Source organism: Anastrepha obliqua, chromosome 5, assembly GCF_027943255.1.
Source record: "Anastrepha obliqua isolate idAnaObli1 chromosome 5, idAnaObli1_1.0, whole genome shotgun sequence".
Classification (NCBI taxonomy): Eukaryota; Metazoa; Arthropoda; class Insecta; order Diptera; family Tephritidae; genus Anastrepha; species Anastrepha obliqua.
In genome coordinates, this window is record NC_072896.1 from 63,367,339 (window position 1) to 63,381,890 (window position 14,552).

Sequence of the window (14,552 nt, forward strand, 5' to 3'; positions counted from 1 at the left end):
CCAATACGCGCTCGTACAAATCCGCGAGCTGCCTTCACGCTCATAAGTCGGGAGCTATTTGTCCCACAGTTCCAGATTGACGACTTGCCAGTAATATCAGAGGCCCAGCCATTGCCTTCTTGGTGTTTATAGGGTTCACTGAGTACAGCAACGTCTATTTTGTGTTCCCGTATGGACTGCGTAAGTAGGTTTTGCGCGCTTTCGCAGTGGTTAAGGTTTGCAGAATGTGTTTATATGTGTTTACTTGCAAATATGTTTATATGCGTATGTGTGCGCATGTTTACGTATGCAGTTTACGAAAACCGATGCGTCTTACATACCGCAACCAGGTAATCGACAAGTGCTTTTGAGCAAGCAGACAAGGGACACCTCGCTCGCCACAGCATCGCAGGAACACAAAACGAAGAGTGATTTTTAATAAACGATAAAGAAAACTGCTTATTGGCTTTTATGGACGGCAGCAAAAGACTCATGGCACCGCGTAAGGCGGGGGAAAGAGTGGCAGCTCGAACAGGTAGGGCTGTTTAGCAAAATTCTTTTGCGCTTGCTCAACACCATTGAGTATTCGTTGCTGCGTGGACTATTAGCAAACATTCAAGTGCCATGTATGTATGTATGTATATGTGACAGTTACCACAAGAAAAAGGAGACGTGTAGAAAAAATACTTGCGTTTCTCATACTCATCATTTTCAAAATTGATTTCAACACCAGTTGGATTATCCAATAATTACGAATTTTAATTTTTTTTGTGGTTTTTTTATCGTTTGATCACTTCGCCAAACTCAGGTGAAAATATACATATGTGGTAAATTACTAAACTATTGCGAGTAATTCAGAGCAATGCGCGGGTAATACAAATCGAAGCCGATTCAACTCAAAAATCTAGTAGAAGCTCCTTGAAATAGTGACTTTTTGGATTCATTTCTTTTAGAGTATGGATTTCTTAATCAAATGATAAATTTTTAAATAACTTTTAATATCAAATTTTCTCTAGGAGTTGATATAACACGGGGGGAAGTTGCAATCAAATTCTTTCATAAAATTTTACAGTGCGCTACTGAAATAATAGACAAAAAAATTGGCAGAGGTATACTCAAGGTAAACTGCTTTTGAACTAATCTTCTCTTAAAATTTGTGTTGGCATACCAAAAACGGCAGACCTTTTCACAGCAGAAATGCACCGGATGTACAGTGTGAGGTACAATCTGAGTGGTCTTAATATCATAACTTGAAAATCAATAAAAAGGACTTTTATGAAATGACGATTATAATTAATTATTTGAGTCAAAACATAATCAAATATTCAAATAACCTCTCTTACGTGAATTTTTTGATTCATTAATTCAGTTTAATAATTTCAAATTATTTTCCTTTTGTGAAAAGTGACAAATTTGTATTGGCAAAAAGGCAAAGCTCTCTAAATGTTTAACGGCTGAAAGCGTTCTTCTAAGAATAATTCGTTGATGCTTATGTCTTTTAGCCTCTTTCCGCCCTTTACCAAAGCATATTATGGTGCATATAATTAAAGTAGATATATTCAAAAATATGTAAAAAAAATTTTAACTTCAAATCTTGAAAGCACAAACTAATGGTGTGATCGTTTAGCGTTAATCGTTTTGTTGTTGTTAAGCGGGATTGTTGATGTGCGTCGTCCGATTGGTACCGCTGTTTTACTGATGTAATATTATGCGCTGAAACATGACCAGCTACTTTTTTTCTGATTTTTTCTCTGTCGCGTAACATTATGATGTATAGCTCTCCTTCTCTTTCTCTCTATGTTATATATCTGTATACTCTGTCTTACAACGAAGCCTATGTCTTAGGTATAAAAAATGTATAGCTCCCTTTCTCCTTCTCTCTACGTTGTATCTTTTTTTCTCTCTCGCGTAACGAAATCTCTAAACGTTACATTTTTTCCAATTCACTCTCCATTCTCGCTCAAATATCAGACCGCCGCTAAAGAAGTTTCACTTCAAAAAAAAAAAAACGCCACGTACGACGATAGCCATTGATGTATAGATTAAGATTTTTTTTTCGGGTTTTGCTCTCAGATGATTTTTCACCGCTGTATCGTGGCTACCAGGTTGCATCAGTTTTTTATGACGTCATTGCATTAATATTAATAACAACTGTAATTTTTAATACAAATTTATGTCAGTATAGTTGAATATATGTTAAATAAATTATAATTTGTCCGATCCTCAAATAATCAGCCCTACTTATAAAAAAAAATTCATAATAATCACTTAATTTTCACGCGCTATCAGTGGTGCTCCCGCTTCATATCTTGGAGACGTTCAATTTGAATGAAAACTAAAGCAAATTTAGAAGATAGCAAATTTTATTACTTTTAATTTGATACGTCACTTGTTTCAAATTCCTGAGATATTGTACATTTTTATTTACTTTTTTTTACTTACATGACCAAAAAATTAAGTGGATTTTCCATTATCAACCCATCGACCAATTTTACACAGACGATCTGGCTTTTTAATATTTTCGTCTGTAAATTTCTGTAATTGGCGTACGGCCTTCATGTGAAGAACATATTTTTAAATTTTATATATCTTCAAAACAGTAGCCCCTTCTGCCGAGGCGTTGAACAATTATTGTATGATTCCGGCCGAGTCCCGTTTACCTACACATCTGATTTTCATTCCAGCTGCCATAAAGAGGCCTTCATTAGATATAGTTGTTTAGCTCTTTTGCTTTTTCGTTCTTGATCGAGAATAAGAATCAATAAAATCATTAGTTAGTTTACCAGCAGCTCTTTCGTCACTTAATTTTATTACTCGTATTATTGATGATGTGACTATTTTAAACTTTAGCCATCCAATATTTTTGCAATAAAGTTGAGATTTTACTTTTCGCTTTAACCCATATGTCTTTGAAATTTAAAGAAAGGCTCCCTTACTTAAAAAGGCGCGTTTTTAATTACCAATTTTTGTATGTGACCCACTGCATATTTTATCTGATATGTATTCAATAATAGAAGCTCAGAGAAATGGTTGATAATTTCCCAAGTCAATTGAAGTTTTTGTTCAAAACATCACAGATTCGAATCGCTACATTTTTGTTTTTTTTTTGTTTTAGTGTTTGTGTACAATGCTCTCACGTTTCCTTAGATGCCAATTATAGTCCTACTTTCGCTCTTGTTGAGAAAATACAGCGAAATATCTTATGAATTATAAAAAAGTTTTCTAAAAATAATTGGAAGAAAATTTTACCTACAGTTTGCAATTCAAGCTAACAAAATTTGATATTAAGAGACACACTATTTAAATATAAAAATGACAAGCCACGAAAAATATTTTGTTTTGCTTTACGATACGCTTTCTGAACTCCGTAAATTTTTGCAATAACATAACCGTTTATTTTTTAATGCGAAGGTCGTTCTCTTCTTGATTTGGGCGATAACCGCTTAAATAATTTCGCCTGAGCTTAACAAAGATCTCCAGTTGTTTCTTTCTTGTCTTAACCGGTGCCATGACCTTCGCCATCTGATCTTTCCAAAGATATCTTAATATTATGATACGTTTACATATATATTTCTTAAGTAAATATTTTTTTGGACTAAGGCCTCTCGGATTGGGTAAATCTTACATAGAGCGAGGGCTTATCGTTGATACTAAGGAATAGTCGGTACTAGACAAAACTTATTTAAAATAGTAGGTCCGCAGTAGATATCGAATTTAGGGACTACTAATCATCCACAAAGACCTTACGGAGTTACCTTAAATCCATATCAAACCGGAACTGGCATGCTAATCCTTCGAACACTAGCGATTCACTTTGAGAGTTGAGTGCATCCGAAAGCTGCTTAAGGGCTAAAGCTGGACTAAAAGCTACAGCGCATGACTGTAAATTCTCCTTTTATTTTCTTGTACTTAGTATTTACTTTCACTTATGTAATCAAAATCTTCCTCACCTCACAAGCAATAACAAAACCAAAGGCGATTTCGGGATTAATGCAAATGAAATACTTTTTCACTTTATTCCATTGAAATTAGTTTATTGCCGCAGAATAGTCCAGCGTAATTGCAGCATTTGCCACTTCCAGCCGCTGAGTTCAGGTATTTGATATTGACAGTGTGCGCACGCGTATGCATGCGTTGAAAATGAGCGTCCGTTTATAGCGAGGAACGGAATGTTTTCAATATCATTGCAGATAGTTGCGGACCGAGAGGAGGGCAGTCTGCGCTGGCATTCTCGTGCCGCTCGATACGCTGTGATGCACAGTGGGCATAACGTTGCATATATAGTTAGTATCACTTCCCCATAATTCGAGTTTAATGTTCTCAAAAAAGTATTCAATCATTAGATGATTTACGGCCACCACGAATCGACCAGTACACACAAAGATCGACAGGGCCGGCTAGGAGGCAATGCCAATAGCCAAGCGGAACGTCTACGGCTGTGATTGTCTAATAGCAGCTGTGAGCAATAAGTGAGTGAAGTGATGTGCTGGAAGTATGCCTGTATGCTAGCGATGTGAGCGATGACGGTATTGGCGTTGGCGATGCCTGCGTTGACTCTACCAACGATGAAGACTGTAAACGATGAACGTAGACAAGAGTTCGCATACCATGAATGCCCAGCAACACTCGCATGCACACAGGCGTGCAATAAAATGTTGGAGGCTTAAAATGAAAAAAAAAAAATCTGATGTTATCAAGTGTGATGGCTAAAATGGCAAGTATTTGAGTTGTGTAAGAGGAAGTTTTGTGTATTGGTGGCACTGCTTGGCATCATTTGTTAGGAAAATATCGAGAGTGGTGAATTTAAATGCAATAGCATATAAGCACAGAAATCAGTAAATACTAATTATAAATTTCCGTTAACCACTTATATATATATATATATATATATAAATTGGCGCGTACACTCCCATTTGTCGTGCGCGTCTTGATGTTGTTCCATAAATGGAGGGACCTACAGTCTCAAGCCGACTCCGAACGGGAGATATTTTTTATGAAGAGCTTTTTCATGGCAGAAATACAATCGGAGGTTTGCCATTGCCTGCCGGGGCGATCGCTAACCACTTCCTGAAACTATAATATCTCATGGAACCAGGCTTCTCTTTCTTACTTTCGTTTACAAAAATTGAGGAAACCACTCATCTTCTGCCAACCCCAGCAAGTCCGACGCTTGTTGTTAAATAGTAGTGAATTGCCGCTTCATCTAACGTGCATCGAATACAGGCTTCCAAACCATCGATTGTGGCCTTTTGCATACGCCCATTTTTTGCAACTATCTAACGCCAATTCCTAATAAGGGCGCAGTGAGTAAGAGTGAGAAGGATATATACAGGGCCGTCGAGGTAAATCCGGAATGTTAAACCTAAAAAAACAAAACTATTGGATATTTACTCAAAAATAATTTTATTTGCACTTAACTTTGCATAATGTGAGTACACATATCATAGTTGAAAATTATTCAATGTAACCTCCATCTCGTGCAATTACCTGCTCCAGCCGGGACCTGAAGCACTCACATGCGCGAGCTACCTCCTATTTGTCCATTGTGGTCATCACTTCCTCGATGGTCGTCTTCAGAGCGTCCTTAGTGTTATGAGGCTTCGCGTTAACTTTTGCTTCAACTGTGCCCCACACGTAATAATCAAGAGGATTGCAGTCTGGGCTTGAAGGTGGCCAAAAGTCTGGTGACCAGTGGTAGGGTAGGTTGTTCTGGAGCCAAGCCTGAGTCTTCTTTCCCTTATGAGCAGGTGCAGAGTCCTGCTGAAACACATATTCTCTCTTTCAGCAGCCACGCGGTCCATCCAAGGCTTAACAACTGTAGCCAAACTACTCAATTATCTCTTTAGGGCTTTTTCCGGCGCGAAGTGACTCTAGTATCGCTGCTCTTCTGTCCTGCCCCCGACTCATCGTTTCACTAGCACTTACTCCGGCACTCCAATGTCAATCAGGGGACAATACACTACAAATATGTCCCTTTATCAGCGGTTTTAGACTTAACGCTACTGCTCCAGAGCTTTCGAAATGTTTTCCGGATTTACCTCGACGGCCCTGTACAGAATTTAAAAAATTTATAGTTGTTTAAAAAAAATGTATTTCACTTGAATTAGTATTCATTTGCTAAAAATTTAAAATACAATATAAACACCAGTCAAAGTCTGGACCACCACTTTTGATCCAAATACACAAGATTTAATTGCTCCGCGTCACCAGGAAAGCACTTCACTTTACTGAATTCAATTGCAGTTAAGAATAGAAAGGAAATCATTATATATAAAGAAATCTGGCTTGCTCGAGCTGCATCCATAAACGCCGTATTGCACGTTTTTCAAGCATCACGTTCGATGTGAAATTCTGAGCACTTTGTCAAAAGTATAGCGTTCTAAATGTTGAAAAATTTTACATTCCTGTGCGCAAAGTCTTTTAAAGCGGCATCGTAAAAAATCGGTTTCATTCTGTTCTTTATCATTTTCAATAGTAAATTACAAAATTTAGTAAGGAAAATATCTATAGAAAACGCCATTATTTTATTTTCCTTTCACCTTCTATGCAAATTAAGTGCCATACATCACCCTGTCATATGCGCCATAAGAAATTGTAAATCCAGCAAATAGTTCCGGGATATTTGGGATTTAAAAACTGCCTGCATTAAAGGAGCAAATTTGTCGAAAAAGATCTGATTTATGGAAAAGCTCATTTTTATTTGATTTTTACCACGACAGTACACCACGTAATGAAAAATTTTTTAAAATGTTTTTGCAAATATATAGAAAATATCATCGCACTGGCTCCACCAGACTGTTCTCGATTATTTATTCAGTCTATGAAACAATTTCGTCCAGACTAATTAAGATGATATAATAATTAAATAAAAATTATAAATAAGTAACCTTTTTTTTTGAATAAGAAAAATCAAGTAAAATATAATTCTTGATTAAATTACACTCATTTAAAACACGAGCAATGGGGCATTTCGTGTACAATCAGTCTTGCGAATCTCCACATAGACTGGGGAACAGAAATGTAGATTCCTGTGCGTGAATTTAAAACGTAGGTTTCTTATTTCAAAAGATAGGAGCAGTCTAGAACACCGTTAATAACGTTAAAAACAAAAAACAAAGAGAGCATAGATCTTATAAGTTCCAATGACATGAAATTAATTAAAGGGTAAATGGATATAGGTTTCGGGAATTTTAAGACACGTACTGCTGAGCACAGAAAAATATTCCGAACACATTAAACTCTGCTTATTTAGTTAAATAAATAATTGCGGATTATACAAATTGGGGCGTACAAAACGATTTAAAAGGATTAGATTACAAGAATCAATATATTTTACACAGCTTCGTCTAACGAAACCCGAAATACATTCAAGAAATGGTGTCATGATTAATTGACCCTTTGATATAGGATAGTATGAAAAATTTGAAGGGTTAATAAATATTTTGTTTTTCATTACCAGATTTTATAATAAATTAAATTCTCCTCCAATTTTCGGTGCACGTTTTAGTGCTGTTGTACAATTTTTCTGTACCGAATTTCTTACCCTATTTGTGGCGTGCGTCTTGATGATGTTGCACCAATGGAGGGACCTACAGATTTAAGCCAATTCTGAATTGCAGATATTTTTTTATCAGGAGCTTTTTCATGGTAGAAATAACTTGGGGGTTTGCCATTGCCTGCCACGCATCAACCCATTCGGCTACGGCTACTTACGTGTACTTATTTAAAAAAAATAGCAAAAAAATTAAACATGTTCGATGAATCCTCATTCCCTAGTTTGGAGAAAACGTTAGTTAAGTTTTAAATTTCGAGTTCAGTTTTTATTAAAAGAAACATATCGATGGTTTTCGAGAAAAGTGACACAATAGATAATTGACGGGCCAATTCGATCACCTGACAAAACGGCACTAACGCCATCTCTCAGAATTGCTTCAAGATTCGCTTATAACGCTTTTCCAGATAAAAATATATAAACTCTGTAGTTGATTTTTGCTTTTAACGGCAAAACTCAGAATTTGAGTTAATTTTGAGTTGTGTCGCTTTTCTCGAAAACCATCGATATACAATATATATTTGGAAATAATCACCACTTTGAAAATGCTTTTTTTTCAAAATAACAATAACAATTTTTTAAGGTATGAGTTTATTGATGTAAAGTTTGTTGGAATTTTCTAAATTTTTACCTCAACTCTACTCGTCTTACATATAGTTTCCTGTCGTAATTTTGAAACGCTCGACACATCCCAACTAATCAATGAGCGTCACATACCAGCATACCTGAAGTGTTCAGCTCCCATGCGCGCCATTATTGCACGGTGCGCGTGTCTCAGTTTGATTGGTTGGCTAATTCCAAAGCACGCATTGGTTGGTTGACTTGAAGAAAGGGCTGCGTTTGTTATTACGATGGCGCATGACCACCACTGGCACCATTACCACCGAAAACCCCAACAACTACATATGTACCAACCGATCGCAATTTTCCTGCGCAGACCCATTTTAATGATAGGTTGTTGTCGCATCAAAAACAACAACAACAACAGAAATGCCAACGAACTTGCAAAAATCAACAGCAATAGAAATATTTGCGGGCAATTTCTCTGCTCTGCTTCAATGCCGCCATCGAAATAAGTTATTTCATACACTAAGCCATTTAATTTAGCTCTGCTACCTTCGCTACACAGCTGACTTTCAGACTTACGAGTAACTGCATCGCTGTGTTCGGTTTTACTTTTGTTTTTGACTTACTGAGGCTGCTGTTGAAATTATGTTGCAACCCACCATCTCCTTATCAGTACGAGGCCCATTTCAACATCTACGAAAAGAACATCTGGCGTTGATTTTAATTATATCGTGCATGGCATACATCGTTCATTAAAACACTCACAAACACGCTCGCCTCTTATAGCCAATCTTTTGAGGAACAATGTGCAATGGTAGCAGGAAAATATTGATAGTACAACAAGTTTAATAGAAAAAGATTTTTCTAGTTTATGGCGCTCCATCAAAAGGGGCGTGGGGCCAATAAATTACATTGGATTCCTGTTTCCCATGTGATTGTATAAAAAACAAAAATACAAAAATTAGGAAATTCGTAAACAGTGAAGGGGGAGTTTTTATCGAAAACCAAAAAGAAAAGATAAAAATGTTGATGAAGGACGACAAATTAAACATAGAAGCAAATAAAACAGACATTATATTTACACTGTGTAACAGTAATACGACACTTGTATGTTGACCTACCCAAGTTTCTCCATGTCCGCTAAGAAGAAAATGTGTTCCCAACGTGCAGCAACGAGAAATGTACAACAAATGTACAAAATATGCAACAGCACAATTAGCCTTGTTGCAGAACTGTAGAAAACTTCAATTATACAACAGTAAAAAATTGACGCAGGGTTGCACTGGGATTCCTATACCTCGTTGCGAGGAAATATATTTATGTATGTAAAATGATAATACAAAACAGAAATATTTTTGGAATGATTTGTTTTTACTATAACCTGGTAAATAATTTCTTGTACCAGTGACAGCCAATTCTTTTTTCTATCAGTCCAATTTTTTTACTATTTTTTTCCAAAAATCTGGTCGTATGGAAACAGTGGTGGCTTGTATATTGCAATAAATCGATTGCTAAGCGCGCTGTGTGGCAAGTTGCACCATTTTATTGGAACCAAGCGTCGTTAATGATTAGCTGATTAATTTTTGGAAAAAAAAAATTCAGTCAGCATGGCTCGATGCGCTCGCCATTTATCGTAACGGCAGCTCCTTCCTTCCTTTCAATGATGCCCCCAGTCCTCTATGAACTACGCGAAAAGTTTTGTTTTTTTCAAAGGAAACGTTGTTCTAGCGTTAAACCATTTAGGATGACTCGCCAAACCTCACTGTACGAAAATGCCAACACATTTTGCCATTTTCAGCTGTCAAAACAGAGTTATCGATATCAACAGATCTCTTGCAGCTAAAAAAGCACCCGATTCATCGGTATAGGTGTAGCAATTTTTGCAGCTAATGGAAATGGTTTCTTGCATATGTTTTATTGTTGTATCGTTGTTGGGATTGGGAGGCTTTGCAATTCTTTCCCCTAGTAAGGGTTTTGTAGGACTTAGAGAAACCTCTTACAATGTTTCGAAAATCTCACCCTCTAAAAGCGTTTGATTTAAAAAGTGGATTGAATTAATGACTGTTATTTGAATTGAAGATGCAGGTGCTTCTATTCCAAAAAAATTGAACATTTCGAAAAGAGCAATATATTCCGCTTTTACATAACAAGCTTTAGAAAATACTTATCGGGCTCCGTTTTAATTCAAAAATACATATTTAACCAGTAAAGAAGTGTTTAAGTATAGGAGGAATCGAATCCTATGTGATTAGGAACATTGCTCTAACTTTCAAATTATTTCAAATATTCCAACTGGCGTTTTATTGCTCTGTAATAGCATTCGCCAAGACGCTTTAAAATGCTATATTAACTCCAAAATGTAATTAAAATTGGACGTGAGGTGAAACATTTTTTAGTCGTATTCTTATAAATGGTATAACATTCCTGAGCAAAATTTAAGAATTTCTTTTCACTCCCCCTCGAGGAAATATTTCCTTCATATTTCAACAAAATTATCTTTGCATGTAAGGGGGCGGAACACTGCCTATTTGGAAAACCAACTTACCACTGGACCGCTAGAAACAACCGTTATGTGACTAAGGTTGTAAAAGGCTGGTGTACCAGTTCGCATTGGTTAAAAGAGACCAAATATGATCCCAAATTGCTTACTGTTGTTATGGTAAAAAATATTTATTTGTGGAATTTCATATACTATTGAAATTTAAAACGCCAAAACGAATCTGAGCTCGCCAGTTTCGTGTAACGAAAATCGCCTGCTAACTTCATGCTAACTGCTCTCTCGTTTCATCCCACATGAGTTACCCACTATACATTTAGTATACACAAATTGGTGTGAGTGTGTGCTATCTAATGTCACTGGTATTGAAAATAATCGCTTGTGACAGTTTCAGGTGGGTCCACCGGTAGTGGCGGTGGCGGCCACTCGTTCAACATCCACATACTCAACGTCATAGACACCAGCTACGCTACACATTTCATGCGCCACGCCACGCGTCACGTCAACGCTCTATCGAACGCCCGACACACACGCGAGCGCCATACGCACCTCTAAACAGCTACACACAATGTGTGTGTGTATTTGTATGTACTCATACATTTAAATGTGTAAGAATTTCTTAGAGCGAAACGATTCGCAAACGATAGCCTAGCAGGCGAACAGTCATTTTATGGAACTTGTCTCAGTGCGCCCAGTTAGCTCGCCAATGCAGCAAAGTGCATTCATAAATTTATTAAATAGCATTTGCCACAGGTGAAAATGACAGTTTATCGGTTAATTATGTCATAGTGGCGAGGCTTAGCGAAAAAATCGCTATCACATAGATGTCTGCATTCTCATTGCCATAGTTTGGTTTTATCTACATTGCACACAATTTTTCTTTATTTTTTTTTTTTTCTTTGCTTTTATTTTGAAATTCGTTCTTCAATAACACAAAAAGCCGTATATATACATATGTGACGGGTTTTCCAATAGTTATGAAACATTTAAAATTGTTATACTAATTTAATGCTGCATACTACTTTTTGACATTTCTTATGTCATTTACTTTCAGTAGATTATATCATTTAATTATGGAAGTTGTAAAACTGTTTTATGGAAATTAGTGCTCGTTTGTGAATACTGTAAGATATTTAAGAATAATTCAGTTAATCGGGACACTTTCCGTTAGTTGACACACGTTATAAAGTTTGGAACGTTATTTTTTAGCCATTCTTGGTTCATTTGAGCTTTGTGAAATAGTGCCGAGTTCTGTGGAAACGTCCATGATTTGTAACCGAAATGTTTGTCTGCCCACGGCTTCGAAGCAACTTTCAGGATACTTTCCCGATAATATTTCGCAATTACCTTGACGCCAGGCTGGATCAAAATGATTGGAGAGCGCCCACCTGTGGTTACAGCGGCCCAAACCATTACCTGTGACGGGTGCTGTTTCCTGGTGGCCAATGGATGACTCGAATTCTCGTATGAAACCGTCGGTCAAATAAATCCTATCGCTTTAAGAGTTTACGAATTATGCAATGTGAAAAATTTTCTTGTCAAAAAACACAATATTCGGAAGTCGATCGCTCTCGGCCAAGCGAAGCAACTCCTTCGCTCTCTCAATCTGACTTGTTGGTGCTTTGGTGTGAGATCGTGCGCCTTTTGGATCTTGTAAGGCTTGACTTTGAGATCACTTTCCAGTATGCGGCGGATCTACGGTCAGATATTTTCAGTTCTTTCGCCATTTGATTGGCACTTCGTCGGGTATTTCGCTCAAGTCGCTTCTTCTCTTTTTGAACCATTTCACGTGACGTTGCAGTATTTTGATGACCACCTCCATGACGTTTCGCGATGTTACTAGTATCATTGTAACGAGTAATAGGGCGATAAAGAAAAACTTTATTTTCTTTAAGGTGCTCGAGCTCACGAACAATCGCTGGTTGTGATTTTCCAGCCAAACATGATATATTGCAATCACACGTTTCAAATCCATTACTGATTTTCTTTTTTCGCGTTTACTCTCTGCAAAATGCTTCCGCGCGCTTGTAAACAATACTCTGGACTTTCATTTAGCCAACTACGCGAGGGGTCTGAAGTTGGTTACAATTCGAGTGCCGGACCCTGTAGCAGGAAGGGGAAAAGAAGGAGAAAATTAAAAGATGTCGATCCCACGACGATCTCAGGAATAACATTTTCTTAAACAACAACATAGAAAAATTTAAAAAAGATGCGGGCTTAAACACTCACAAAATTCAACTGAAGCCAACCAGCATTTACTATACAGCCAGCGTCCGCATTCGCTAGTTGGGCTTTAGAATTAATTAAAGCAGATCCACTTTTGACCATTTATTTATATAAGTGATGAAACTCATTTTCGGTTAAATCGTTGGTAAGCAATACTTTTGGAAGCGTAAATCCACATAAAGCTCTTGAGTGAACATTGATCCAGATAAAGTTAGTATTCTACCAACGGCCCTCTCGATTTGTTTTTATTTCTCGGGAGCATAGGACCTCAACAAGACTCAGTCTTGCGTTGGTTTCATTAATCTGCTTTGATTTCTGACAGGGTAGGTGATTAGCTTGCCGCTACCAGTTCTAAGTAGTGGGAATGCCCACCTGTCGTTGCTTAGGAACAACGCCTTCTTACTGCTTGGAGCGACATCTGTGTCTCACATTTTGGTGGCAGCAGGATCGCACAGATGGTTGAGGATTTCGGTAAATTTTCGAGTGTCTGCGCTATTACCACGTTCGCCCTCTTCCTCTTGCTGGCGCCACTGATGCAATGTGTAACTGTTTGTTATCCTTTTTTTCTGGTTTTAAAGTAATGTGCATACTATTCTGCGGGAGTAAGGAAGGAAAGGATAAGTTTTTGGGATTGAGGAAGGGAATTGAAGGAAAGAAGGTAAATTTATAAAAGTGCGCGGACCGTGCTTTGCGAGTACTCGAACACACAACCTCTGGGATGGCAGGCTAGTGCACTTACGCTAGACTACCGAGGCCGCTTCTCATGGTATTTTACTGAGAGATATTTTTTACTGAGGGTCTTGATGTATCCAACTGTCCTTGCTATGCGTGCGCCAGTCCAATTGAACACTCCAAAAAACCATAGTTCGCCAGTTATTTGTCTTGCATACCACAATCTACGGCACTCACCTCATTCCACGTCTCAGCTGAATAGAGCCTCCATTTACATTCCTGGACTATTTTTAAGGAGGTGAAAGTGGTGTCTCACATTTTTAGAGCATCTTGGCTGTCAATGCAAACTTGATGATGCAATTAACTCCTCGGCTGGAGGCTAATTTCGTCCCTTATGCCATATTTAGAAGTCCAAAGATGAAAAATAAGCTGGAAACAGTTTTGGTTTAGGTAGGATGGCGCCTCATGTCGTACAGGCCATCACACAACCAATCTCCCAAAGTTGATACATAATTTTCGTTAAGAAAAGGCAGACGTAGAAGCAATGTTCCTCGGTCTCATACTCCTCGTATCAGAAGTGACCTTAATTTGAGACTTGCTGTAGTTGTGTTACTTATTTAAACTATTTGTTGCTGTAATACAAAGGAAAAATTAAAAATAATAACTGTCGCATTAGTACAACTACAAAATTTTTTAACCAACAAAGTCTTGTAAAACGGCAATCTCAAAATAAATAATTCGTTGCATGAAAAGAGTTGCAAGATTCACTAAAATCGCAAAAATCTAGGCAAAGAAGTCGAAGTTAAAACACGGGCGCGCTCAACAAACTTTTAGGAAATTGCAGAGGTGACACCCGTTGCCTCGAGAAACGGTTAACTTTTAAGGCTTACTCACTAATAGTTGTCAAGTATCAGTTATATCGAATGCAAGGTTTTATTTTTATTCTCGATTGAAGGAAGAAACTTTAACTTTGTTATTTAGAAGAATATAAAAAGTAAGTTTCGACTGCTCAAATACACCTGAGCAGTTTCGTTGGCTAAGATCATAGAATTAAAGTAA

General features: G+C 37.3%; 1 protein-coding gene across 1 annotated transcript in view; it reads left to right on the plus strand.

The window, feature by feature from the left end:
• LOC129248801 (protein dachsous) overlaps positions 1-14,552 on the plus strand; it is a 195,026-nt gene that overhangs the window by 54,610 nt on the left and 125,864 nt on the right. The window lies entirely within an intron of this gene.